Source organism: Anomaloglossus baeobatrachus, unplaced genomic scaffold, assembly GCF_048569485.1.
Source record: "Anomaloglossus baeobatrachus isolate aAnoBae1 unplaced genomic scaffold, aAnoBae1.hap1 Scaffold_835, whole genome shotgun sequence".
Lineage (NCBI taxonomy): Eukaryota > Metazoa > Chordata > Amphibia > Anura > Aromobatidae > Anomaloglossus > Anomaloglossus baeobatrachus.
The window spans coordinates 11,499-35,874 of NW_027445223.1; the positions used below are offsets into that span (position 1 = coordinate 11,499).

The 24,376-nt window shown below is 46.0% G+C and overlaps 14 non-coding genes across 14 annotated transcripts; all 14 read left to right on the top strand.

Moving 5' to 3' along the window:
* The first annotated feature begins 721 nt into the window (after positions 1 to 721).
* On the top strand, positions 722 to 912 carry LOC142288461 (U2 spliceosomal RNA). Its single transcript, XR_012749228.1, has one exon. It is a non-coding gene; the product is annotated as a U2 spliceosomal RNA (small nuclear RNA).
* A 1,117-nt stretch (positions 913 to 2,029) lies between these two features.
* LOC142288462 (U2 spliceosomal RNA) lies at positions 2,030 to 2,220 on the top strand. The gene has a single exon (XR_012749229.1). It is a non-coding gene; the product is annotated as a U2 spliceosomal RNA (small nuclear RNA).
* A 1,117-nt stretch (positions 2,221 to 3,337) lies between these two features.
* Positions 3,338 to 3,528, top strand: LOC142288463 (U2 spliceosomal RNA). Its single transcript, XR_012749230.1, has one exon. It is a non-coding gene; the product is annotated as a U2 spliceosomal RNA (small nuclear RNA).
* A 1,117-nt stretch (positions 3,529 to 4,645) lies between these two features.
* On the top strand, positions 4,646 to 4,836 carry LOC142288464 (U2 spliceosomal RNA). The gene has a single exon (XR_012749231.1). It is a non-coding gene; the product is annotated as a U2 spliceosomal RNA (small nuclear RNA).
* A 1,117-nt stretch (positions 4,837 to 5,953) lies between these two features.
* Positions 5,954 to 6,144, top strand: LOC142288496 (U2 spliceosomal RNA). Its single transcript, XR_012749262.1, has one exon. It is a non-coding gene; the product is annotated as a U2 spliceosomal RNA (small nuclear RNA).
* A 1,117-nt stretch (positions 6,145 to 7,261) lies between these two features.
* On the top strand, positions 7,262 to 7,452 carry LOC142288465 (U2 spliceosomal RNA). Its single transcript, XR_012749232.1, has one exon. It is a non-coding gene; the product is annotated as a U2 spliceosomal RNA (small nuclear RNA).
* Positions 7,453 to 8,569: 1,117 nt separating this feature from the next.
* Positions 8,570 to 8,760, top strand: LOC142288466 (U2 spliceosomal RNA). Its single transcript, XR_012749233.1, has one exon. It is a non-coding gene; the product is annotated as a U2 spliceosomal RNA (small nuclear RNA).
* Positions 8,761 to 9,877: 1,117 nt separating this feature from the next.
* Positions 9,878 to 10,068, top strand: LOC142288469 (U2 spliceosomal RNA). Its single transcript, XR_012749235.1, has one exon. It is a non-coding gene; the product is annotated as a U2 spliceosomal RNA (small nuclear RNA).
* Positions 10,069 to 11,185: 1,117 nt separating this feature from the next.
* Positions 11,186 to 11,376, top strand: LOC142288470 (U2 spliceosomal RNA). Its single transcript, XR_012749236.1, has one exon. It is a non-coding gene; the product is annotated as a U2 spliceosomal RNA (small nuclear RNA).
* Positions 11,377 to 12,493: 1,117 nt separating this feature from the next.
* Positions 12,494 to 12,684, top strand: LOC142288471 (U2 spliceosomal RNA). The gene has a single exon (XR_012749237.1). It is a non-coding gene; the product is annotated as a U2 spliceosomal RNA (small nuclear RNA).
* A 6,244-nt stretch (positions 12,685 to 18,928) lies between these two features.
* On the top strand, positions 18,929 to 19,116 carry LOC142288502 (U2 spliceosomal RNA). Its single transcript, XR_012749268.1, has one exon. It is a non-coding gene; the product is annotated as a U2 spliceosomal RNA (small nuclear RNA).
* A 1,388-nt stretch (positions 19,117 to 20,504) lies between these two features.
* LOC142288480 (U2 spliceosomal RNA) lies at positions 20,505 to 20,695 on the top strand. The gene has a single exon (XR_012749246.1). It is a non-coding gene; the product is annotated as a U2 spliceosomal RNA (small nuclear RNA).
* A 1,388-nt stretch (positions 20,696 to 22,083) lies between these two features.
* Positions 22,084 to 22,274, top strand: LOC142288481 (U2 spliceosomal RNA). Its single transcript, XR_012749247.1, has one exon. It is a non-coding gene; the product is annotated as a U2 spliceosomal RNA (small nuclear RNA).
* Positions 22,275 to 23,662: 1,388 nt separating this feature from the next.
* LOC142288482 (U2 spliceosomal RNA) lies at positions 23,663 to 23,853 on the top strand. Its single transcript, XR_012749248.1, has one exon. It is a non-coding gene; the product is annotated as a U2 spliceosomal RNA (small nuclear RNA).
* The last annotated feature ends 523 nt before the right edge of the window (positions 23,854 to 24,376 follow it).

The window sequence follows — 24,376 nt, forward strand, 5'->3', positions numbered from 1 at the left end:
CCGGCTAATTGGGAATAGACAAACTGTAAAAAGCCCTCTGAGAAAGCCCCTCTCTAACCTTTGTTAGTAAGCTTTTCTGTAGCCTGCCTGTTGATGTATTTTCGGTTTGAACAGTGCACAACATGAAGAGACGGAACACTGGCGGCTTGTCACAATGCCCCCCGATGACATCACAATAGCGCTGCTGCCTAGAAAACAAGCTGCGCAGAAGAAGTTGTTCTTTGGGTGGGAGGGTGGGCTAGTGGAAGGAGGGGGCAATCTCTTTTTTTCCCGGGTGGTAGGGGGATGACAGGAGAAGGGAAGCGGGTGGTGAGAAAGGTACAGAGGGCAGGGTTTGGGAACTGGGAAGGAAAGGGAAAAGATTAGGGTTTGGGGATGATGAAAGGGCTTTCTACGGGTAAGGATGGCAAAGGGTGGCAGTGACGGAAAGTCAGGCAACCTGTCCTGTCCGTCTTTTTGTATCGTGAATTGGAAAGACTGCAAGGGGGAGGGGAGTTGCTTGCGCCCTAAAGGAGGAGTTATTCAGATTCATTGCAGTGGGCGGCGGCTGCAAAACGCACCATTCTTCTTGTTTTTGCTCTGCAAAGCAGCCTTTTCAAGGGTTGGCTTGGGTGACAAAATGTCTTGTGTAGGCGTGGGTTTGTCTCCCTCTCGCTCTCTCTCCCTAAGATGTGTCCGGCATAGGCCAGGGTGCCACTCGAGGCCCAAACCAATTCTGGTTATCGCTTCTCGGCCTTTTGGCTAAGATCAAGTGTAGTATCTGTTCTTATCAGTTTAATATCTGATACGTCCCCTATCTGGGGACCATATATTAAATGGATTTTTAGAACAGGGAGATGGAAAAAGAGCTTGCTCTGTCCACTCCACGCATTGACCTGGTATTGCAGTACCTCCAGGAACGGTGCACCCCTTCTTAACCCAGTTTCCAAAAGCAGAACTCGATTCACCTGATTCATATTAGCCCGATTAGCGAATTGAAATGAATTTTTATCTAACACACTTTTTACTTGCTTTATTCATCCAAATAGCAAACTCATCACCACTCAACTTCACCAACTCTGCTATGTCCCGTGCAGTATCTTGTTGTCAGTCTAATCTAGATCATGTGTAATTGAATGGAATAGATCCCTTTTGGACAAAGTGGAGTCAGATGCTGCAGTGACCACAGGTGTGAGAGGATCTACAATTGGCATCTGGTGTTATCTCTCTGCTTCCACTCCAAATAAAGTTACCTGTTGTTACCTGAACGTCAAATACTAAGAATGGGCGGCCTATGAAAGAATTAGTACTTTCATTAAGTATACTAAACCGGCTAATTGGGAATAGACAAACTGTAAAAAGCCCTCTGAGAAAGCCCCTCTCTAACCTTTGTTAGTAAGCTTTTCTGTAGCCTGCCTGTTGATGTATTTTCGGTTTGAACAGTGCACAACATGAAGAGACGGAACACTGGCGGCTTGTCACAATGCCCCCCGATGACATCACAATAGCGCTGCTGCCTAGAAAACAAGCTGCGCAGAAGAAGTTGTTCTTTGGGTGGGAGGGTGGGCTAGTGGAAGGAGGGGGCAATCTCTTTTTTTCCCGGGTGGTAGGGGGATGACAGGAGAAGGGAAGCGGGTGGTGAGAAAGGTACAGAGGGCAGGGTTTGGGGGCTGGGAAGGAAAGGGAAAAGATTAGGGTTTGGGGATGATGAAAGGGCTTTCTACGGGTAAGGATGGCAAAGGGTGGCAGTGACGGAAAGTCAGGCAACCTGTCCTGTCCGTCTTTTTGTATCGTGAATTGGAAAGACTGCAAGGGGGAGGGGAGTTGCTTGCGCCCTAAAGGAGGAGTTATTCAGATTCATTGCAGTGGGCGGCGGCTGCAAAACGCACCATTCTTCTTGTTTTTGCTCTGCAAAGCAGCCTTTTCAAGGGTTGGCTTGGGTGACAAAATGTCTTGTGTAGGCGTGGGTTTGTCTCCCTCTCGCTCTCTCTCCCTAAGATGTGTCCGGCATAGGCCAGGGTGCCACTCGAGGCCCAAACCAATTCTGGTTATCGCTTCTCGGCCTTTTGGCTAAGATCAAGTGTAGTATCTGTTCTTATCAGTTTAATATCTGATACGTCCCCTATCTGGGGACCATATATTAAATGGATTTTTAGAACAGGGAGATGGAAAAAGAGCTTGCTCTGTCCACTCCACGCATTGACCTGGTATTGCAGTACCTCCAGGAACGGTGCACCCCTTCTTAACCCAGTTTCCAAAAGCAGAACTCGATTCACCTGATTCATATTAGCCCGATTAGCGAATTGAAATGAATTTTTATCTAACACACTTTTTACTTGCTTTATTCATCCAAATAGCAAACTCATCACCACTCAACTTCACCAACTCTGCTATGTCCCGTGCAGTATCTTGTTGTCAGTCTAATCTAGATCATGTGTAATTGAATGGAATAGATCCCTTTTGGACAAAGTGGAGTCAGATGCTGCAGTGACCACAGGTGTGAGAGGATCTACAATTGGCATCTGGTGTTATCTCTCTGCTTCCACTCCAAATAAAGTTACCTGTTGTTACCTGAACGTCAAATACTAAGAATGGGCGGCCTATGAAAGAATTAGTACTTTCATTAAGTATACTAAACCGGCTAATTGGGAATAGACAAACTGTAAAAAGCCCTCTGAGAAAGCCCCTCTCTAACCTTTGTTAGTAAGCTTTTCTGTAGCCTGCCTGTTGATGTATTTTCGGTTTGAACAGTGCACAACATGAAGAGACGGAACACTGGCGGCTTGTCACAATGCCCCCCGATGACATCACAATAGCGCTGCTGCCTAGAAAACAAGCTGCGCAGAAGAAGTTGTTCTTTGGGTGGGAGGGTGGGCTAGTGGAAGGAGGGGGCAATCTCTTTTTTTCCCGGGTGGTAGGGGGATGACAGGAGAAGGGAAGCGGGTGGTGAGAAAGGTACAGAGGGCAGGGTTTGGGGGCTGGGAAGGAAAGGGAAAAGATTAGGGTTTGGGGATGATGAAAGGGCTTTCTACGGGTAAGGATGGCAAAGGGTGGCAGTGACGGAAAGTCAGGCAACCTGTCCTGTCCGTCTTTTTGTATCGTGAATTGGAAAGACTGCAAGGGGGAGGGGAGTTGCTTGCGCCCTAAAGGAGGAGTTATTCAGATTCATTGCAGTGGGCGGCGGCTGCAAAACGCACCATTCTTCTTGTTTTTGCTCTGCAAAGCAGCCTTTTCAAGGGTTGGCTTGGGTGACAAAATGTCTTGTGTAGGCGTGGGTTTGTCTCCCTCTCGCTCTCTCTCCCTAAGATGTGTCCGGCATAGGCCAGGGTGCCACTCGAGGCCCAAACCAATTCTGGTTATCGCTTCTCGGCCTTTTGGCTAAGATCAAGTGTAGTATCTGTTCTTATCAGTTTAATATCTGATACGTCCCCTATCTGGGGACCATATATTAAATGGATTTTTAGAACAGGGAGATGGAAAAAGAGCTTGCTCTGTCCACTCCACGCATTGACCTGGTATTGCAGTACCTCCAGGAACGGTGCACCCCTTCTTAACCCAGTTTCCAAAAGCAGAACTCGATTCACCTGATTCATATTAGCCCGATTAGCGAATTGAAATGAATTTTTATCTAACACACTTTTTACTTGCTTTATTCATCCAAATAGCAAACTCATCACCACTCAACTTCACCAACTCTGCTATGTCCCGTGCAGTATCTTGTTGTCAGTCTAATCTAGATCATGTGTAATTGAATGGAATAGATCCCTTTTGGACAAAGTGGAGTCAGATGCTGCAGTGACCACAGGTGTGAGAGGATCTACAATTGGCATCTGGTGTTATCTCTCTGCTTCCACTCCAAATAAAGTTACCTGTTGTTACCTGAACGTCAAATACTAAGAATGGGCGGCCTATGAAAGAATTAGTACTTTCATTAAGTATACTAAACCGGCTAATTGGGAATAGACAAACTGTAAAAAGCCCTCTGAGAAAGCCCCTCTCTAACCTTTGTTAGTAAGCTTTTCTGTAGCCTGCCTGTTGATGTATTTTCGGTTTGAACAGTGCACAACATGAAGAGACGGAACACTGGCGGCTTGTCACAATGCCCCCCGATGACATCACAATAGCGCTGCTGCCTAGAAAACAAGCTGCGCAGAAGAAGTTGTTCTTTGGGTGGGAGGGTGGGCTAGTGGAAGGAGGGGGCAATCTCTTTTTTTCCCGGGTGGTAGGGGGATGACAGGAGAAGGGAAGCGGGTGGTGAGAAAGGTACAGAGGGCAGGGTTTGGGGGCTGGGAAGGAAAGGGAAAAGATTAGGGTTTGGGGATGATGAAAGGGCTTTCTACGGGTAAGGATGGCAAAGGGTGGCAGTGACGGAAAGTCAGGCAACCTGTCCTGTCCGTCTTTTTGTATCGTGAATTGGAAAGACTGCAAGGGGGAGGGGAGTTGCTTGCGCCCTAAAGGAGGAGTTATTCAGATTCATTGCAGTGGGCGGCGGCTGCAAAACGCACCATTCTTCTTGTTTTTGCTCTGCAAAGCAGCCTTTTCAAGGGTTGGCTTGGGTGACAAAATGTCTTGTGTAGGCGTGGGTTTGTCTCCCTCTCGCTCTCTCTCCCTAAGATGTGTCCGGCATAGGCCAGGGTGCCACTCGAGGCCCAAACCAATTCTGGTTATCGCTTCTCGGCCTTTTGGCTAAGATCAAGTGTAGTATCTGTTCTTATCAGTTTAATATCTGATACGTCCCCTATCTGGGGACCATATATTAAATGGATTTTTAGAACAGGGAGATGGAAAAAGAGCTTGCTCTGTCCACTCCACGCATTGACCTGGTATTGCAGTACCTCCAGGAACGGTGCACCCCTTCTTAACCCAGTTTCCAAAAGCAGAACTCGATTCACCTGATTCATATTAGCCCGATTAGCGAATTGAAATGAATTTTTATCTAACACACTTTTTACTTGCTTTATTCATCCAAATAGCAAACTCATCACCACTCAACTTCACCAACTCTGCTATGTCCCGTGCAGTATCTTGTTGTCAGTCTAATCTAGATCATGTGTAATTGAATGGAATAGATCCCTTTTGGACAAAGTGGAGTCAGATGCTGCAGTGACCACAGGTGTGAGAGGATCTACAATTGGCATCTGGTGTTATCTCTCTGCTTCCACTCCAAATAAAGTTACCTGTTGTTACCTGAACGTCAAATACTAAGAATGGGCGGCCTATGAAAGAATTAGTACTTTCATTAAGTATACTAAACCGGCTAATTGGGAATAGACAAACTGTAAAAAGCCCTCTGAGAAAGCCCCTCTCTAACCTTTGTTAGTAAGCTTTTCTGTAGCCTGCCTGTTGATGTATTTTCGGTTTGAACAGTGCACAACATGAAGAGACGGAACACTGGCGGCTTGTCACAATGCCCCCCGATGACATCACAATAGCGCTGCTGCCTAGAAAACAAGCTGCGCAGAAGAAGTTGTTCTTTGGGTGGGAGGGTGGGCTAGTGGAAGGAGGGGGCAATCTCTTTTTTTCCCGGGTGGTAGGGGGATGACAGGAGAAGGGAAGCGGGTGGTGAGAAAGGTACAGAGGGCAGGGTTTGGGGGCTGGGAAGGAAAGGGAAAAGATTAGGGTTTGGGGATGATGAAAGGGCTTTCTACGGGTAAGGATGGCAAAGTGTGGCAGTGACGGAAAGTCAGGCAACCTGTCCTGTCCGTCTTTTTGTATCGTGAATTGGAAAGACTGCAAGGGGGAGGGGAGTTGCTTGCGCCCTAAAGGAGGAGTTATTCAGATTCATTGCAGTGGGCGGCGGCTGCAAAACGCACCATTCTTCTTGTTTTTGCTCTGCAAAGCAGCCTTTTCAAGGGTTGGCTTGGGTGACAAAATGTCTTGTGTAGGCGTGGGTTTGTCTCCCTCTCGCTCTCTCTCCCTAAGATGTGTCCGGCATAGGCCAGGGTGCCACTCGAGGCCCAAACCAATTCTGGTTATCGCTTCTCGGCCTTTTGGCTAAGATCAAGTGTAGTATCTGTTCTTATCAGTTTAATATCTGATACGCCCCCTATCTGGGGACCATATATTAAATGGATTTTTAGAACAGGGAGATGGAAAAAGAGCTTGCTCTGTCCACTCCACGCATTGACCTGGTATTGCAGTACCTCCAGGAACGGTGCACCCCTTCTTAACCCAGTTTCCAAAAGCAGAACTCGATTCACCTGATTCATATTAGCCCGATTAGCGAATTGAAATGAATTTTTATCTAACACACTTTTTACTTGCTTTATTCATCCAAATAGCAAACTCATCACCACTCAACTTCACCAACTCTGCTATGTCCCGTGCAGTATCTTGTTGTCAGTCTAATCTAGATCATGTGTAATTGAATGGAATAGATCCCTTTTGGACAAAGTGGAGTCAGATGCTGCAGTGACCACAGGTGTGAGAGGATCTACAATTGGCATCTGGTGTTATCTCTCTGCTTCCACTCCAAATAAAGTTACCTGTTGTTACCTGAACGTCAAATACTAAGAATGGGCGGCCTATGAAAGAATTAGTACTTTCATTAAGTATACTAAACCGGCTAATTGGGAATAGACAAACTGTAAAAAGCCCTCTGAGAAAGCCCCTCTCTAACCTTTGTTAGTAAGCTTTTCTGTAGCCTGCCTGTTGATGTATTTTCGGTTTGAACAGTGCACAACATGAAGAGACGGAACACTGGCGGCTTGTCACAATGCCCCCCGATGACATCACAATAGCGCTGCTGCCTAGAAAACAAGCTGCGCAGAAGAAGTTGTTCTTTGGGTGGGAGGGTGGGCTAGTGGAAGGAGGGGGCAATCTCTTTTTTTCCCGGGTGGTAGGGGGATGACAGGAGAAGGGAAGCGGGTGGTGAGAAAGGTACAGAGGGCAGGGTTTGGGGGCTGGGAAGGAAAGGGAAAAGATTAGGGTTTGGGGATGATGAAAGGGCTTTCTACGGGTAAGGATGGCAAAGGGTGGCAGTGACGGAAAGTCAGGCAACCTGTCCTGTCCGTCTTTTTGTATCGTGAATTGGAAAGACTGCAAGGGGGAGGGGAGTTGCTTGCGCCCTAAAGGAGGAGTTATTCAGATTCATTGCAGTGGGCGGCGGCTGCAAAACGCACCATTCTTCTTGTTTTTGCTCTGCAAAGCAGCCTTTTCAAGGGTTGGCTTGGGTGACAAAATGTCTTGTGTAGGCGTGGGTTTGTCTCCCTCTCGCTCTCTCTCCCTAAGATGTGTCCGGCATAGGCCAGGGTGCCACTCGAGGCCCAAACCAATTCTGGTTATCGCTTCTCGGCCTTTTGGCTAAGATCAAGTGTAGTATCTGTTCTTATCAGTTTAATATCTGATACGTCCCCTATCTGGGGACCATATATTAAATGGATTTTTAGAACAGGGAGATGGAAAAAGAGCTTGCTCTGTCCACTCCACGCATTGACCTGGTATTGCAGTACCTCCAGGAACGGTGCACCCCTTCTTAACCCAGTTTCCAAAAGCAGAACTCGATTCACCTGATTCATATTAGCCCGATTAGCGAATTGAAATGAATTTTTATCTAACACACTTTTTACTTGCTTTATTCATCCAAATAGCAAACTCATCACCACTCAACTTCACCAACTCTGCTATGTCCCGTGCAGTATCTTGTTGTCAGTCTAATCTAGATCATGTGTAATTGAATGGAATAGATCCCTTTTGGACAAAGTGGAGTCAGATGCTGCAGTGACCACAGGTGTGAGAGGATCTACAATTGGCATCTGGTGTTATCTCTCTGCTTCCACTCCAAATAAAGTTACCTGTTGTTACCTGAACGTCAAATACTAAGAATGGGCGGCCTATGAAAGAATTAGTACTTTCATTAAGTATACTAAACCGGCTAATTGGGAATAGACAAACTGTAAAAAGCCCTCTGAGAAAGCCCCTCTCTAACCTTTGTTAGTAAGCTTTTCTGTAGCCTGCCTGTTGATGTATTTTCGGTTTGAACAGTGCACAACATGAAGAGACGGAACACTGGCGGCTTGTCACAATGCCCCCCGATGACATCACAATAGCGCTGCTGCCTAGAAAACAAGCTGCGCAGAAGAAGTTGTTCTTTGGGTGGGAGGGTGGGCTAGTGGAAGGAGGGGGCAATCTCTTTTTTTCCCGGGTGGTAGGGGGATGACAGGAGAAGGGAAGCGGGTGGTGAGAAAGGTACAGAGGGCAGGGTTTGGGGGCTGGGAAGGAAAGGGAAAAGATTAGGGTTTGGGGATGATGAAAGGGCTTTCTACGGGTAAGGATGGCAAAGGGTGGCAGTGACGGAAAGTCAGGCAACCTGTCCTGTCCGTCTTTTTGTATCGTGAATTGGAAAGACTGCAAGGGGGAGGGGAGTTGCTTGCGCCCTAAAGGAGGAGTTATTCAGATTCATTGCAGTGGGCGGCGGCTGCAAAACGCACCATTCTTCTTGTTTTTGCTCTGCAAAGCAGCCTTTTCAAGGGTTGGCTTGGGTGACAAAATGTCTTGTGTAGGCGTGGGTTTGTCTCCCTCTCGCTCTCTCTCCCTAAGATGTGTCCGGCATAGGCCAGGGTGCCACTCGAGGCCCAAACCAATTCTGGTTATCGCTTCTCGGCCTTTTGGCTAAGATCAAGTGTAGTATCTGTTCTTATCAGTTTAATATCTGATACGTCCCCTATCTGGGGACCATATATTAAATGGATTTTTAGAACAGGGAGATGGAAAAAGAGCTTGCTCTGTCCACTCCACGCATTGACCTGGTATTGCAGTACCTCCAGGAACGGTGCACCCCTTCTTAACCCAGTTTCCAAAAGCAGAACTCGATTCACCTGATTCATATTAGCCCGATTAGCGAATTGAAATGAATTTTTATCTAACACACTTTTTACTTGCTTTATTCATCCAAATAGCAAACTCATCACCACTCAACTTCACCAACTCTGCTATGTCCCGTGCAGTATCTTGTTGTCAGTCTAATCTAGATCATGTGTAATTGAATGGAATAGATCCCTTTTGGACAAAGTGGAGTCAGATGCTGCAGTGACCACAGGTGTGAGAGGATCTACAATTGGCATCTGGTGTTATCTCTCTGCTTCCACTCCAAATAAAGTTACCTGTTGTTACCTGAACGTCAAATACTAAGAATGGGCGGCCTATGAAAGAATTAGTACTTTCATTAAGTATACTAAACCGGCTAATTGGGAATAGACAAACTGTAAAAAGCCCTCTGAGAAAGCCCCTCTCTAACCTTTGTTAGTAAGCTTTTCTGTAGCCTGCCTGTTGATGTATTTTCGGTTTGAACAGTGCACAACATGAAGAGACGGAACACTGGCGGCTTGTCACAATGCCCCCCGATGACATCACAATAGCGCTGCTGCCTAGAAAACAAGCTGCGCAGAAGAAGTTGTTCTTTGGGTGGGAGGGTGGGCTAGTGGAAGGAGGGGGCAATCTCTTTTTTTCCCGGGTGGTAGGGGGATGACAGGAGAAGGGAAGCGGGTGGTGAGAAAGGTACAGAGGGCAGGGTTTGGGGGCTGGGAAGGAAAGGGAAAAGATTAGGGTTTGGGGATGATGAAAGGGCTTTCTACGGGTAAGGATGGCAAAGGGTGGCAGTGACGGAAAGTCAGGCAACCTGTCCTGTCCGTCTTTTTGTATCGTGAATTGGAAAGACTGCAAGGGGGAGGGGAGTTGCTTGCGCCCTAAAGGAGGAGTTATTCAGATTCATTGCAGTGGGCGGCGGCTGCAAAACGCACCATTCTTCTTGTTTTTGCTCTGCAAAGCAGCCTTTTCAAGGGTTGGCTTGGGTGACAAAATGTCTTGTGTAGGCGTGGGTTTGTCTCCCTCTCGCTCTCTCTCCCTAAGATGTGTCCGGCATAGGCCAGGGTGCCACTCGAGGCCCAAACCAATTCTGGTTATCGCTTCTCGGCCTTTTGGCTAAGATCAAGTGTAGTATCTGTTCTTATCAGTTTAATATCTGATACGTCCCCTATCTGGGGACCATATATTAAATGGATTTTTAGAACAGGGAGATGGAAAAAGAGCTTGCTCTGTCCACTCCACGCATTGACCTGGTATTGCAGTACCTCCAGGAACGGTGCACCCCTTCTTAACCCAGTTTCCAAAAGCAGAACTCGATTCACCTGATTCATATTAGCCCGATTAGCGAATTGAAATGAATTTTTATCTAACACACTTTTTACTTGCTTTATTCATCCAAATAGCAAACTCATCACCACTCAACTTCACCAACTCTGCTATGTCCCGTGCAGTATCTTGTTGTCAGTCTAATCTAGATCATGTGTAATTGAATGGAATAGATCCCTTTTGGACAAAGTGGAGTCAGATGCTGCAGTGACCACAGGTGTGAGAGGATCTACAATTGGCATCTGGTGTTATCTCTCTGCTTCCACTCCAAATAAAGTTACCTGTTGTTACCTGAACGTCAAATACTAAGAATGGGCGGCCTATGAAAGAATTAGTACTTTCATTAAGTATACTAAACCGGCTAATTGGGAATAGACAAACTGTAAAAAGCCCTCTGAGAAAGCCCCTCTCTAACCTTTGTTAGTAAGCTTTTCTGTAGCCTGCCTGTTGATGTATTTTCGGTTTGAACAGTGCACAACATGAAGAGACGGAACACTGGCGGCTTGTCACAATGCCCCCCGATGACATCACAATAGCGCTGCTGCCTAGAAAACAAGCTGCGCAGAAGAAGTTGTTCTTTGGGTGGGAGGGTGGGCTAGTGGAAGGAGGGGGCAATCTCTTTTTTTCCCGGGTGGTAGGGGGATGACAGGAGAAGGGAAGCGGGTGGTGAGAAAGGTACAGAGGGCAGGGTTTGGGGGCTGGGAAGGAAAGGGAAAAGATTAGGGTTTGGGGATGATGAAAGGGCTTTCTACGGGTAAGGATGGCAAAGGGTGGCAGTGACGGAAAGTCAGGCAACCTGTCCTGTCCGTCTTTTTGTATCGTGAATTGGAAAGACTGCAAGGGGGAGGGGAGTTGCTTGCGCCCTAAAGGAGGAGTTATTCAGATTCATTGCAGTGGGCGGCGGCTGCAAAACGCACCATTCTTCTTGTTTTTGCTCTGCAAAGCAGCCTTTTCAAGGGTTGGCTTGGGTGACAAAATGTCTTGTGTAGGCGTGGGTTTGTCTCCCTCTCGCTCTCTCTCCCTAAGATGTGTCCGGCATAGGCCAGGGTGCCACTCGAGGCCCAAACCAATTCTGGTTATCGCTTCTCGGCCTTTTGGCTAAGATCAAGTGTAGTATCTGTTCTTATCAGTTTAATATCTGATACGTCCCCTATCTGGGGACCATATATTAAATGGATTTTTAGAACAGGGAGATGGAAAAAGAGCTTGCTCTGTCCACTCCACGCATTGACCTGGTATTGCAGTACCTCCAGGAACGGTGCACCCCTTCTTAACCCAGTTTCCAAAAGCAGAACTCGATTCACCTGATTCATATTAGCCCGATTAGCGAATTGAAATGAATTTTTATCTAACACACTTTTTACTTGCTTTATTCATCCAAATAGCAAACTCATCACCACTCAACTTCACCAACTCTGCTATGTCCCGTGCAGTATCTTGTTGTCAGTCTAATCTAGATCATGTGTAATTGAATGGAATAGATCCCTTTTGGACAAAGTGGAGTCAGATGCTGCAGTGACCACAGGTGTGAGAGGATCTACAATTGGCATCTGGTGTTATCTCTCTGCTTCCACTCCAAATAAAGTTACCTGTTGTTACCTGAACGTCAAATACTAAGAATGGGCGGCCTATGAAAGAATTAGTACTTTCATTAAGTATACTAAACCGGCTAATTGGGAATAGACAAACTGTAAAAAGCCCTCTGAGAAAGCCCCTCTCTAACCTTTGTTAGTAAGCTTTTCTGTAGCCTGCCTGTTGATGTATTTTCGGTTTGAACAGTGCACAACATGAAGAGACGGAACACTGGCGGCTTGTCACAATGCCCCCCGATGACATCACAATAGCGCTGCTGCCTAGAAAACAAGCTGCGCAGAAGAAGTTGTTCTTTGGGTGGGAGGGTGGGCTAGTGGAAGGAGGGGGCAATCTCTTTTTTTCCCGGGTGGTAGGGGGATGACAGGAGAAGGGAAGCGGGTGGTGAGAAAGGTACAGAGGGCAGGGTTTGGGGGCTGGGAAGGAAAGGGAAAAGATTAGGGTTTGGGGATGATGAAAGGGCTTTCTACGGGTAAGGATGGCAAAGGGTGGCAGTGACGGAAAGTCAGGCAACCTGTCCTGTCCGTCTTTTTGTATCGTGAATTGGAAAGACTGCAAGGGGGAGGGGAGTTGCTTGCGCCCTAAAGGAGGAGTTATTCAGATTCATTGCAGTGGGCGGCGGCTGCAAAACGCACCATTCTTCTTGTTTTTGCTCTGCAAAGCAGCCTTTTCAAGGGTTGGCTTGGGTGACAAAATGTCTTGTGTAGGCGTGGGTTTGTCTCCCTCTCGCTCTCTCTCCCTAAGATGTGTCCGGCATAGGCCAGGGTGCCACTCGAGGCCCAAACCAATTCTGGTTATCGCTTCTCGGCCTTTTGGCTAAGATCAAGTGTAGTATCTGTTCTTATCAGTTTAATATCTGATACGTCCCCTATCTGGGGACCATATATTAAATGGATTTTTAGAACAGGGAGATGGAAAAAGAGCTTGCTCTGTCCACTCCACGCATTGACCTGGTATTGCAGTACCTCCAGGAACGGTGCACCCCTTCTTAACCCAGTTTCCAAAAGCAGAACTCGATTCACCTGATTCATATTAGCCCGATTAGCGAATTGAAATGAATTTTTATCTAACACACTTTTTACTTGCTTTATTCATCCAAATAGCAAACTCATCACCACTCAACTTCACCAACTCTGCTATGTCCCGTGCAGTATCTTGTTGTCAGTCTAATCTAGATCATGTGTAATTGAATGGAATAGATCCCTTTTGGACAAAGTGGAGTCAGATGCTGCAGTGACCACAGGTGTGAGAGGATCTACAATTGGCATCTGGTGTTATCTCTCTGCTTCCACTCCAAATAAAGTTACCTGTTGTTACCTGAACGTCAAATACTAAGAATGGGCGGCCTATGAAAGAATTAGTACTTTCATTAAGTATACTAAACCGGCTAATTGGGAATAGACAAACTGTAAAAAGCCCTCTGAGAAAGCCCCTCTCTAACCTTTGTTAGTAAGCTTTTCTGTAGCCTGCCTGTTGATGTATTTTCGGTTTGAACAGTGCACAACATGAAGAGACGGAACACTGGCGGCTTGTCACAATGCCCCCCGATGACATCACAATAGCGCTGCTGCCTAGAAAACAAGCTGCGCAGAAGAAGTTGTTCTTTGGGTGGGAGGGTGGGCTAGTGGAAGGAGGGGGCAATCTCTTTTTTTCCCGGGTGGTAGGGGGATGACAGGAGAAGGGAAGCGGGTGGTGAGAAAGGTACAGAGGGCAGGGTTTGGGGGCTGGGAAGGAAAGGGAAAAGATTAGGGTTTGGGGATGATGAAAGGGCTTTCTACGGGTAAGGATGGCAAAGGGTGGCAGTGACGGAAAGTCAGGCAACCTGTCCTGTCCGTCTTTTTGTATCGTGAATTGGAAAGACTGCAAGGGGGAGGGGAGTTGCTTGCGCCCTAAAGGAGGAGTTATTCAGATTCATTGCAGTGGGCGGCGGCTGCAAAACGCACCATTCTTCTTGTTTTTGCTCTGCAAAGCAGCCTTTTCAAGGGTTGGCTTGGGTGACAAAATGTCTTGTGTAGGCGTGGGTTTGTCTCCCTCTCGCTCTCTCTCCCTAAGATGTGTCCGGCATAGGCCAGGGTGCCACTCGAGGCCCAAACCAATTCTGGTTATCGCTTCTCGGCCTTTTGGCTAAGATCCAGTGAGGGAAACCTTGCTGGGTCTGGCCTGTGGGCTTTTACGTGGAAGGCGACTTCCGACGCTGTGAAGACTGCGATCGTGTGCCTTGGGCATATTTCTTGTAATGGCAGCTATAAAGAACACGGTTCGTCTGACTGTCTCGGTGGAGAAGAAGAATTCCCTACAGTTAGGACATATAGTGGAGAGCGTGATCATGGAGCTGGGCGGCATTGAGCTGGATAAAGTGTTTTGTATGCAGGAGTTCCCATCTACTGGTCAGTATGACATTTCATTTTACCATGAGGAAGACTGTCTGAATTTTTACCAAGACCTGCAGAGGCACCATAAGCATGAGTATATGAGGTACATTTGTGTTACTCCTTTATTTTCTGCAGTGGAGAGACCCCTGACTGTTCATATGTATAATCCATTTACTGAGACCACCATGGTAAAGGCCTTTTTGGCAAGATACTGCTCCTCTGTGAAAGGTGGCATTCCCCAGAGAAATGTCTTTAATGTATTCAATGGAAATATTAAATTTTGGGTACGTTTTAGACCTGACCCAGAGGGTGTTGGAGGTATCATGCACCCCCCGGCCAATTTTTCAATTGGTGGGAATAGGGGGTTTCTCCATTACCCTGGGCAACCATCCTTTTGCCGGAGTTGTTTCCGATATGGACACATTAAAGAAAATTGCCAGCAGGGACTTACCTGCAGAAACTGCAAGAAAGCAGGGCATGAGGCTGCCAACTGCCCCTCCCCCCCTGTATGTGACCTGTGTGGGGATGGGGATCATACATGTAAGTCCTGCCCGACCCTTGGGGATCAGTACGTTCTGGAGAGGAGAAATTTTGACAGGAAACAGGCTAGATTTAATGTCCGTGCAAACATTCAACCTGCAAAAATTGTTGAAAAACCTGCAGGAATTGGAATGGAGCCTGTAATGCCTGCTGCAGTGGGGGATTCCCATCCTCCGCCTGCTCCTGCTATTGCTGAGCCTGTGTCTGTTGGGGAGTGTAGTGCTCTGCAGGAGGTCACTAATGACTTGCAGGTGCTGCAGGCCTCCGCTGATTCTGCACCTGTGCTATGTGAGGTGGCTGAGACTCCAGAGGCTGCTCAGGGGAATGCTGCAATCAGCACTGACTTCCCCCAGCTGAGCAGCCCTGACATGGACACCAGTACTGCTGACCTGTCTGCCCCTGGGGAAATCGCCATGTCATCATCCGACGAGGACGCTGCAGGTAACAGCAAGTATTCCCCTGCTGAGCTAGTGGCCTGCTTCCACAAGGTGGTCTCTAAGAGAAAAGACAAGAGACCAGTGAAGAGGCTGAAGACGGGGCCACGGGAGAAAGTTGATTTCTACTCCCAAAACCCCTTTGAGGTTCTTAGTCCAGACTCCAATGCCAGCACTACTTCTCTTTCAGGGGTCATTGAAGACCCTATATCTCCAGGCCAATGCTTCCTATCTAATGAAGATGTGGCAGGGTTAGCAGATGTTATCCACTTTGCCAGTGGGACTTGAATGGTTTCTGTTTTGATGCTTTTTTCCTTTGTTTAATTTTTCAGCATGGCTTTGCAACTGAATATTGCCTCTCAGAATGTGCGAGTGTTTCAGTCGTCATATAAGCGTGCGTGTGTGCTTGATTTCTTATCTTCAAAACATTGTGATGTGGTGTGTGTGCAGGAATGTGGTCTGAATAGGGAACCTAAGAAGAGTGAGTGGGGTTTTGGGGAGGCGGTGTGGTCATTTTCTGCTATAAATAAGAATGATGGGGTGGGGGTTTTGATTCAAAATAAGGACATTAGGATAAAGCAAACTGTAATTGTAGAAGAGGGTAGATGTGTGTGTGTTATTTTATGTTATAGGGGGTGGGAATTTAAGCTTATTAATATCTATGCCCCTGCTGATAAAAATCAGAGACTCGCTCTTTTTGAGAAATTGCGTTTTTTTCTGCATGGTAAAATTCCTATTTTTGTTGTTGGTGATTTAAACTGCATCCTGGACAAAAGGGGCAGAGCTGGTTCATACGAGTCCAAGGTGGACGTGACCGGAAATTTATGGAATCGTTTAATTTCAGAGTTTTCGTTAAAGGACGCTGTGGATTCCAAGCCAGGACCCTTTACCTACCATGCAGATGATGGTCAGACCGAGTCCCGTTTGGACTATTTTTTCTTTTCTTCCACTGGGGTAAAATGTGTTAATTATTCGCAAGAAAGGGTTGTTTTCTCTGATCATGAGTGTCTGGTGGGGAGTTTTGAAATTGCTAATTTGTTTTATGGACGTGGTGTGTGGAAAATGAATGTCAGTCTGTTGCAGGATGAAAGGGTGAAGAAGGATTTTGTAAGGCAGTATGCATGGTGGGCTGCAAGGAAAAAAGGGTTTCCAAATTTATTGTTATGGTGGGATTGGGTGAAAGTGAGAATCAGTGTGTTTTTCAGGAAAGCTGGGTACAGGAAAGCCAGAAAGAGGAGAAATCTGTACAAGTGGCAGAATAGGAGGATTTCCTACCTGCATAAATGCAAATCTCTGGGTCTGGATGTAAAGTATGAGCTGGAGAAAGCTAAACGTGAGATGAAAGAGTGGTTTGGGGAGGAGGGCAGGAAAATTATTCTGAGATCTAAAATTGAGGTGAGAGAGAAGAATGAGAAGTGTACCAGTTTCTTCTTTAAGAAGATGTGTGGGGGTGGGCGAGAGATGAATGTAATGTTGGATGAGAATGGTAGTGAGGTGCATGGGAAGGATGTGATCGGTGTAGTGGCTGACTATTATAAGTCCCTGTATGGAGTGAAGGACTGCGATCTGGGGGAGGATGAGGAGGTTCTGAATGTGATTGACAACTTTGTACCTGAATCTGAGTTTCCTTTTTTGCTGAGTGACATTACAGAGGATGAAGTGAAGGAGGTGATTTTTAAGTCTGCTAAAAACAAGTCTCCAGGGGGTGATGGGATCCCTTGGGAGTTCTATAGTAAGTATTGGGATATTGTTGGGAAGGATGTGGTGTCTATTATGAAGTGTTTGTTTTCTGGTTGCAGGATGACGGACAGTATGAAGCAAGGAGTGGTGGTATTGCTGTTTAAGAAAGGTGACAGGCGAGTGGTGGGTAATTGGCGTCCGATCACGCTACTGAATGTGGATTATAAAATATTTGCCAAGCTTTTAGCCAATCGCATGAGGGAGGTAATCTCACATGTTATTATGGAGGATCAGGGGTGTGCGGTTCCTAAGAGGAGGATTCATGAAAATGTGATGTTAGTGAGAGATATGATTGGGGATTGTATGGCGAGGAAGAAGGGGGTGATTGTATGTGTGCTTGATTTTGAGAAGGCATTTGATAGGGTGGCGCATGTGTATTTGTTTTGTGTGTTGAGGAAAATGGGCTTTCCGGAGCATTTGGTTAGTTTATTGTATGGGCTCTATGAAGGGGCTAGGAGTAAGATTCAGGTGAATGGCTTTTTTACTGATAGCTTTGAGATACTTTCTGGGGTTCGGCAGGGGTGCCCTCTGTCACCCATTTTGTTTATTTGTGCTATAGAGCCGTTGTTACAATCTATTCGGAAGGATAAAGTGGTTAAAGGTCTATTGGTTCCGGGTAGTGGAGGAAAACATGTTAAAGCTTTAGGCTATATGGATGACATTTGTATTCTCTGTGAGAATGTCTGTGACGTGTCGAGAGTCAAGCTTCTGGTTAATTTGTTTTGTGTGGCTTCTGCCTTTAAAATTAATTGGGCCAAAAGTAAGATGAAAGGTTTTGGTCTGCCACGTGTTTTACATGATGATCAGATGGAGTGTGTCAGTTCCAGTGTTAGGATCTTAGGTATGGATTTTGATGAAGAGCTGAAAGGTAAGGAAAGTTGGGAGGAGTTAGGGGGTAAAATAGCTAAAAAATTGGAGTTCTGGAGGTTGAGGGATTTGTCCTTTACAGGAAAGGTCTTGATTGTGAAGAGTATCATTTTGCCTATGATACTTTATATTGCTTTGGTTTTTCCTCCATCAACTGTGGCTTTGAAAAAGATAAATCGGGTGCTTTTCTTGTTTTTGTGGGGATGTGGCATGGAAAGGGCAAAACGGGAGATATTGATGAAAAAGAAAAAGCATGGTGGTTTGGATTTTCCAAACTTGGAGGTTTTTATTGGTATAAACTATGTGGCTTTTTTCTGTGAGGTTTTTTCTAAAGATACTAAAGCCTCTTGTATGTTGAAGTATCAAGCAGGTTCTATGCTAGGAAGGCTGAAGTGGACTGTGCAGGATCTGAGGAAACCTTTTGCCTTCATTTGTCCTGAGTGGTACCTGTTTGTTGAGCTGTTTGTGAAGAAGTTCAGACTTGAGAAGTTTACTGTGAGTCAGTTCATGAAGGAGAAAAAGGAGATAAAAAGGTTGTGTGTGTACGGTTTTGCATGTGGTATCAGTGGTTTGAAATCTGCTGAGTATGAGGAAGTATGGGAAACACTGAAAAAGTATGAAATCTCTAACAAACAGAAAGATCTGTTATGGATGTCTTGGCATGGTGTGCTGCCGGTAAGATCTGTTCAGAAGAGGAGGGGATTGGTACCCTCAGAGAGGTGCCCGAGGACTGGATGTGGTGATACTGAGGATGTGGAACATGTTTTCTGGTCTTGTGGACATGCAAAGGACGTATGGAGTAATTTGGGTAAGTTGTGTTGGGAGTTGACGGGTGTAAGAGCTTTAACAGCTAAAATGGTTATGTTTGGTCTGTGTAGCTTGAGCACGAGGAAAGAACGAGTGTTTTGGTTGTTTCTGGCATGTGTGAAGGAAGTTCTGTGGAATACCAGGAATTTGTATGTATATAGGAATGAGAATCTTGAAGTGAATGATTGTGTCAGGATGGTTTTGGACAAACTGTATTTCTGCTATAAATGGGATGGTGAAAGAGGTATGGATGCTGAGGGTGAATGGAAATTTCTGAAATGGAAACACTGGGTGTAATGGTTTATACTTTTCTGCTTTTGGTTACTGATTTACGGCTATGGGTGTGTTATACACATTTTTATCACTCTTTTGAAATAAAATTGCCATGAGGATGAGTTTACGTCGCATCCGGTTAAGTTGTGAAACCTCTCTGAGGTGACACTTCTGATTCTGGATGATTACGCAACCTGAATGGTTTTAAAAAAAAAAAAAAAAAAAAAAAAAAATCTGTTCTTATCAGTTTAATATCTGATACGTCCCCTATCTGGGGACCATATATTAAATGGATTTTTAGAACAGGGAGATGGAAAAAGAGCTTGCTCTGTCCACTCCACGCATTGACCTGGTATTGCAGTACCTCCAGGACCGGTGCACCCCTTCTTAACCCAGTTTCCAAAAGCAGAACTCAATTCACCTGATTCATATTAGCCCGATTTAATGAATTGGAAGAAAGCATACGTCTTCATATGCACCTCAATTTGGCCCATTCACTTTTCACACTTCCTCCTTTTGTTTTTTATCTTTCACACTTTTGACTTTCTTTATTCATCCAAATAGCAAACTCATCACCACTCAACCTGACCAACTCGGCTATGTCCCGTGCTGCAGTTCTCTGTCTTATCTAGATCATTTGCAATTGAATGGAATAGATCCCTTTTGGACAAAGTGGATTCACCTGCTGCTGCAGTGACCACAGGTGTGATAAGATCTAGAATTGGCATCTGGTGCGATCTCTCCGCTTCCACTCCAAAGAAAGTTACCTGTTTATTCCTATCATGCATTGGTTTTTGGGGTTTTCTTTGAGTAATGATGATCTCTTTAGTAGTCTGTTGGCGCCCTCTCCTGGAGGAATAGTTTGCTTGCTCTTGGACATTCTAAAAGAGAGGTCATGATAGACATTGAGCTTCTGAGCTCAATTGGGGACAGTCATGGGTGATGAATGTTTGCAACCTGCTGCAAAGCCTCATACCGCAATATAAGGAACGTCAAATACTAAGAAAGGGCGGCCTATGAAAGAATTACTACTTTCAATAAGTACACTTAAACGGCTAATTGGGAATAGAAAAACTGTAAAAAGCCCTCTGAGAAAGCCCCCCTCTAACCTTTGATAGTAAGCTTTTCTGTAGTCTGCCTGTTGATGTATTTTCCGTTTGAACTGTGCACAACATGAAGAGACGGAACACTGGCGGCTTGTCACAATGCCCCCGCTGACATCACAATAGCGCTGCTGCCTAGAAAACAAGCTGCGCAGCAGAAGTTGTTCTTTGGGTGGGAGGGTGGGCTAGTGTAAGGAGGGGGCAAGCTCTTTTTTTCCCGGGTGGTAGGGGGATGACAGGAGAAGGGATGCGGGTGGTGAGAAGGGTACAGAGGGCAGGGTTTGGGGGCTGGGAAGGAAAGGGAAAAGATTAGGGTTTGGGGATGATGAAAGGGCTTTCTACGGGTAAGGATGGCAAAGGGTGGCAGTGACGGAAAGTCAGGCAACCTGTCCTGTCCGTCTTTTTGTATCGTGAATTGGAAAGACTGCAAGGGGGAGGGGAGTTGCTTGCGCCCTAAAGGAGGAGTTATTCAGATTCATTGCAGTGGGGGGCGGCGGCTGCAAAACGCACCATTCTTCTTGTTTTTGCTCTGCAAAGCAGCCTTTTCAAGGGTTGGCTTGGGTGACAAAATGTCTTCTGTAGGCGTGGGTTTGTCTCCCTCTCGCTCTCTCTCCCTAAGATGTGTCCGGCATAGGCCAGGGTGCCACTCGAGGCCCAAACCAATTCTGGTTATCGCTTCTCGGCCTTTTGGCTAAGATCAAGTGTAGTATCTGTTCTTATCAGTTTAATATCTGATACGTCCCCTATCTGGGGACCATATATTAAATGGATTTTTAGAACAGGGAGATGGAAAAAGAGCTTGCTCTGTCCACTCCACGCATTGACCTGGTATTGCAGTACCTCCAGGACCGGTGCACCCCTTCTTAACCCAGTTTCCAAAAGCAGAACTCAATTCACCTGATTCATATTAGCCCGATTTAATGAATTGGAAGAAAGCATACGTCTTCATATGCACCTCAATTTGGCCCATTCACTTTTCACACTTCCTCCTTTTGTTTTTTATCTTTCACACTTTTGACTTTCTTTATTCATCCAAATAGCAAACTCATCACCACTCAACCTGACCAACTCGGCTATGTCCCGTGCTGCAGTTCTCTGTCTTATCTAGATCATTTGCAATTGAATGGAATAGATCCCTTTTGGACAAAGTGGATTCACCTGCTGCTGCAGTGACCACAGGTGTGATAAGATCTAGAATTGGCATCTGGTGCGATCTCTCCGCTTCCACTCCAAAGAAAGTTACCTGTTTATTCCTATCATGCATTGGTTTTTGGGGTTTTCTTTGAGTAATGATGATCTCTTTAGTAGTCTGTTGGCGCCCTCTCCTGGAGGAATAGTTTGCTTGCTCTTGGACATTCTAAAAGAGAGGTCATGATAGACATTGAGCTTCTGAGCTCAATTGGGGACAGTCATGGGTGATGAATGTTTGCAACCTGCTGCAAAGCCTCATACCGCAATATAAGGAACGTCAAATACTAAGAAAGGGCGGCCTATGAAAGAATTACTACTTTCAATAAGTACACTTAAACGGCTAATTGGGAATAGAAAAACTGTAAAAAGCCCTCTGAGAAAGCCCCCCTCTAACCTTTGATAGTAAGCTTTTCTGTAGTCTGCCTGTTGATGTATTTTCCGTTTGAACTGTGCACAACATGAAGAGACGGAACACTGGCGGCTTGTCACAATGCCCCCGCTGACATCACAATAGCGCTGCTGCCTAGAAAACAAGCTGCGCAGCAGAAGTTGTTCTTTGGGTGGGAGGGTGGGCTAGTGTAAGGAGGGGGCAAGCTCTTTTTTTCCCGGGTGGTAGGGGGATGACAGGAGAAGGGATGCGGGTGGTGAGAAGGGTACAGAGGGCAGGGTTTGGGGGCTGGGAAGGAAAGGGAAAAGATTAGGGTTTGGGGATGATGAAAGGGCTTTCTACGGGTAAGGATGGCAAAGGGTGGCAGTGACGGAAAGTCAGGCAACCTGTCCTGTCCGTCTTTTTGTATCGTGAATTGGAAAGACTGCAAGGGGGAGGGGAGTTGCTTGCGCCCTAAAGGAGGAGTTATTCAGATTCATTGCAGTGGGGGGCGGCGGCTGCAAAACGCACCATTCTTCTTGTTTTTGCTCTGCAAAGCAGCCTTTTCAAGGGTTGGCTTGGGTGACAAAATGTCTTCTGTAGGCGTGGGTTTGTCTCCCTCTCGCTCTCTCTCCCTAAGATGTGTCCGGCATAGGCCAGGGTGCCACTCGAGGCCCAAACCAATTCTGGTTATCGCTTCTCGGCCTTTTGGCTAAGATCAAGTGTAGTATCTGTTCTTATCAGTTTAATATCTGATACGTCCCCTATCTGGGGACCATATATTAAATGGATTTTTAGAACAGGGAGATGGAAAAAGAGCTTGCTCTGTCCACTCCACGCATTGACCTGGTATTGCAGTACCTCCAGGACCGGTGCACCCCTTCTTAACCCAGTTTCCAAAAGCAGAACTCAATTCACCTGATTCATATTAGCCCGATTTAATGAATTGGAAGAAAGCATACGTCTTCATATGCACCTCAATTTGGCCCATTCACTTTTCACACTTCCTCCTTTTGTTTTTTATCTTTCACACTTTTGACTTTCTTTATTCATCCAAATAGCAAACTCATCACCACTCAACCTGACCAACTCGGCTATGTCCCGTGCTGCAGTTCTCTGTCTTATCTAGATCATTTGCAATTGAATGGAATAGATCCCTTTTGGACAAAGTGGATTCACCTGCTGCTGCAGTGACCACAGGTGTGATAAGATCTAGAATTGGCATCTGGTGCGATCTCTCCGCTTCCACTCCAAAGAAAGTTACCTGTTTATTCCTATCATGCATTGGTTTTTGGGGTTTTCTTTGAGTAATGATGATCTCTTTAGTAGTCTGTTGGCGCCCTCTCCTGGAGGAATAGTTTGCTTGCTCTTGGACATTCTAAAAGAGAGGTCATGATAGACATTGAGCTTCTGAGCTCAATTGGGGACAGTCATGGGTGATGAATGTTTGCAACCTGCTGCAAAGCCTCATACCGCAATATAAGGAACGTCAAATACTAAGAAAGGGCGGCCTATGAAAGAATTACTACTTTCAATAAGTACACTTAAACGGCTAATTGGGAATAGAAAAACTGTAAAAAGCCCTCTGAGAAAGCCCCCCTCTAACCTTTGATAGTAAGCTTTTCTGTAGTCTGCCTGTTGATGTATTTTCCGTTTGAACTGTGCACAACATGAAGAGACGGAACACTGGCGGCTTGTCACAATGCCCCCGCTGACATCACAATAGCGCTGCTGCCTAGAAAACAAGCTGCGCAGCAGAAGTTGTTCTTTGGGTGGGAGGGTGGGCTAGTGTAAGGAGAGGGCAAGCTCTTTTTTTCCCGGGTGGTAGGGGGATGACAGGAGAAGGGATGCGGGTGGTGAGAAGGGTACAGAGGGCAGGGTTTGGGGGCTGGGAAGGAAAGGGAAAAGATTAGGGTTTGGGGATGATGAAAGGGCTTTCTACGGGTAAGGATGGCAAAGGGTGGCAGTGACGGAAAGTCAGGCAACCTGTCCTGTCCGTCTTTTTGTATCGTGAATTGGAAAGACTGCAAGGGGGAGGGGAGTTGCTTGCGCCCTAAAGGAGGAGTTATTCAGATTCATTGCAGTGGGGGGCGGCGGCTGCAAAACGCACCATTCTTCTTGTTTTTGCTCTGCAAAGCAGCCTTTTCAAGGGTTGGCTTGGGTGACAAAATGTCTTCTGTAGGCGTGGGTTTGTCTCCCTCTCGCTCTCTCTCCCTAAGATGTGTCCGGCATAGGCCAGGGTGCCACTCGAGGCCCAAACCAATTCTGGTTATCGCTTCTCGGCCTTTTGGCTAAGATCAAGTGTAGTATCTGTTCTTATCAGTTTAATATCTGATACGTCCCCTATCTGGGGACCATATATTAAATGGATTTTTAGAACAGGGAGATGGAAAAAGAGCTTGCTCTGTCCACTCCACGCATTGACCTGGTATTGCAGTACCTCCAGGACCGGTGCACCCCTTCTTAACCCAGTTTCCAAAAGCATAACTCAATTCACCTGATTCATATTAGCCCGATTTAATGAATTGGAAGAAAGCATACGTCTTCATATGCACCTCAATTTGGCCCATTCACTTTTCACACTTCCTCCTTTTGTTTTTTATCTTTCACACTTTTGACTTTCTTTATTCATCCAAATAGCAAACTCATCACCACTCAACCTGACCAACTCGGCTATGTCCCGTGCTGCAGTTCTCTGTCTTATCTAGATCATTTGCAATTGAATGGAATAGATCCCTTTTGGACAAAGTGGATTCACCTGCTGCTGCAGTGACCACAGGTGTGATAAGATCTAGAATTGGCATCTGGTGCGATCTCTCCGCTTCCACTCCAAAGAAAGTTACCTGTTTATTCCTATCATGCATTGGTTTTTGGGGTTTTCTTTGAGTAATGATGATCTCTTTAGTAGTCTGTTGGCGCCCTCTCCTGGAGGAATAGTTTGCTTGCTCTTGGACATTCTAAAAGAGAGGTCATGATAGACATTGA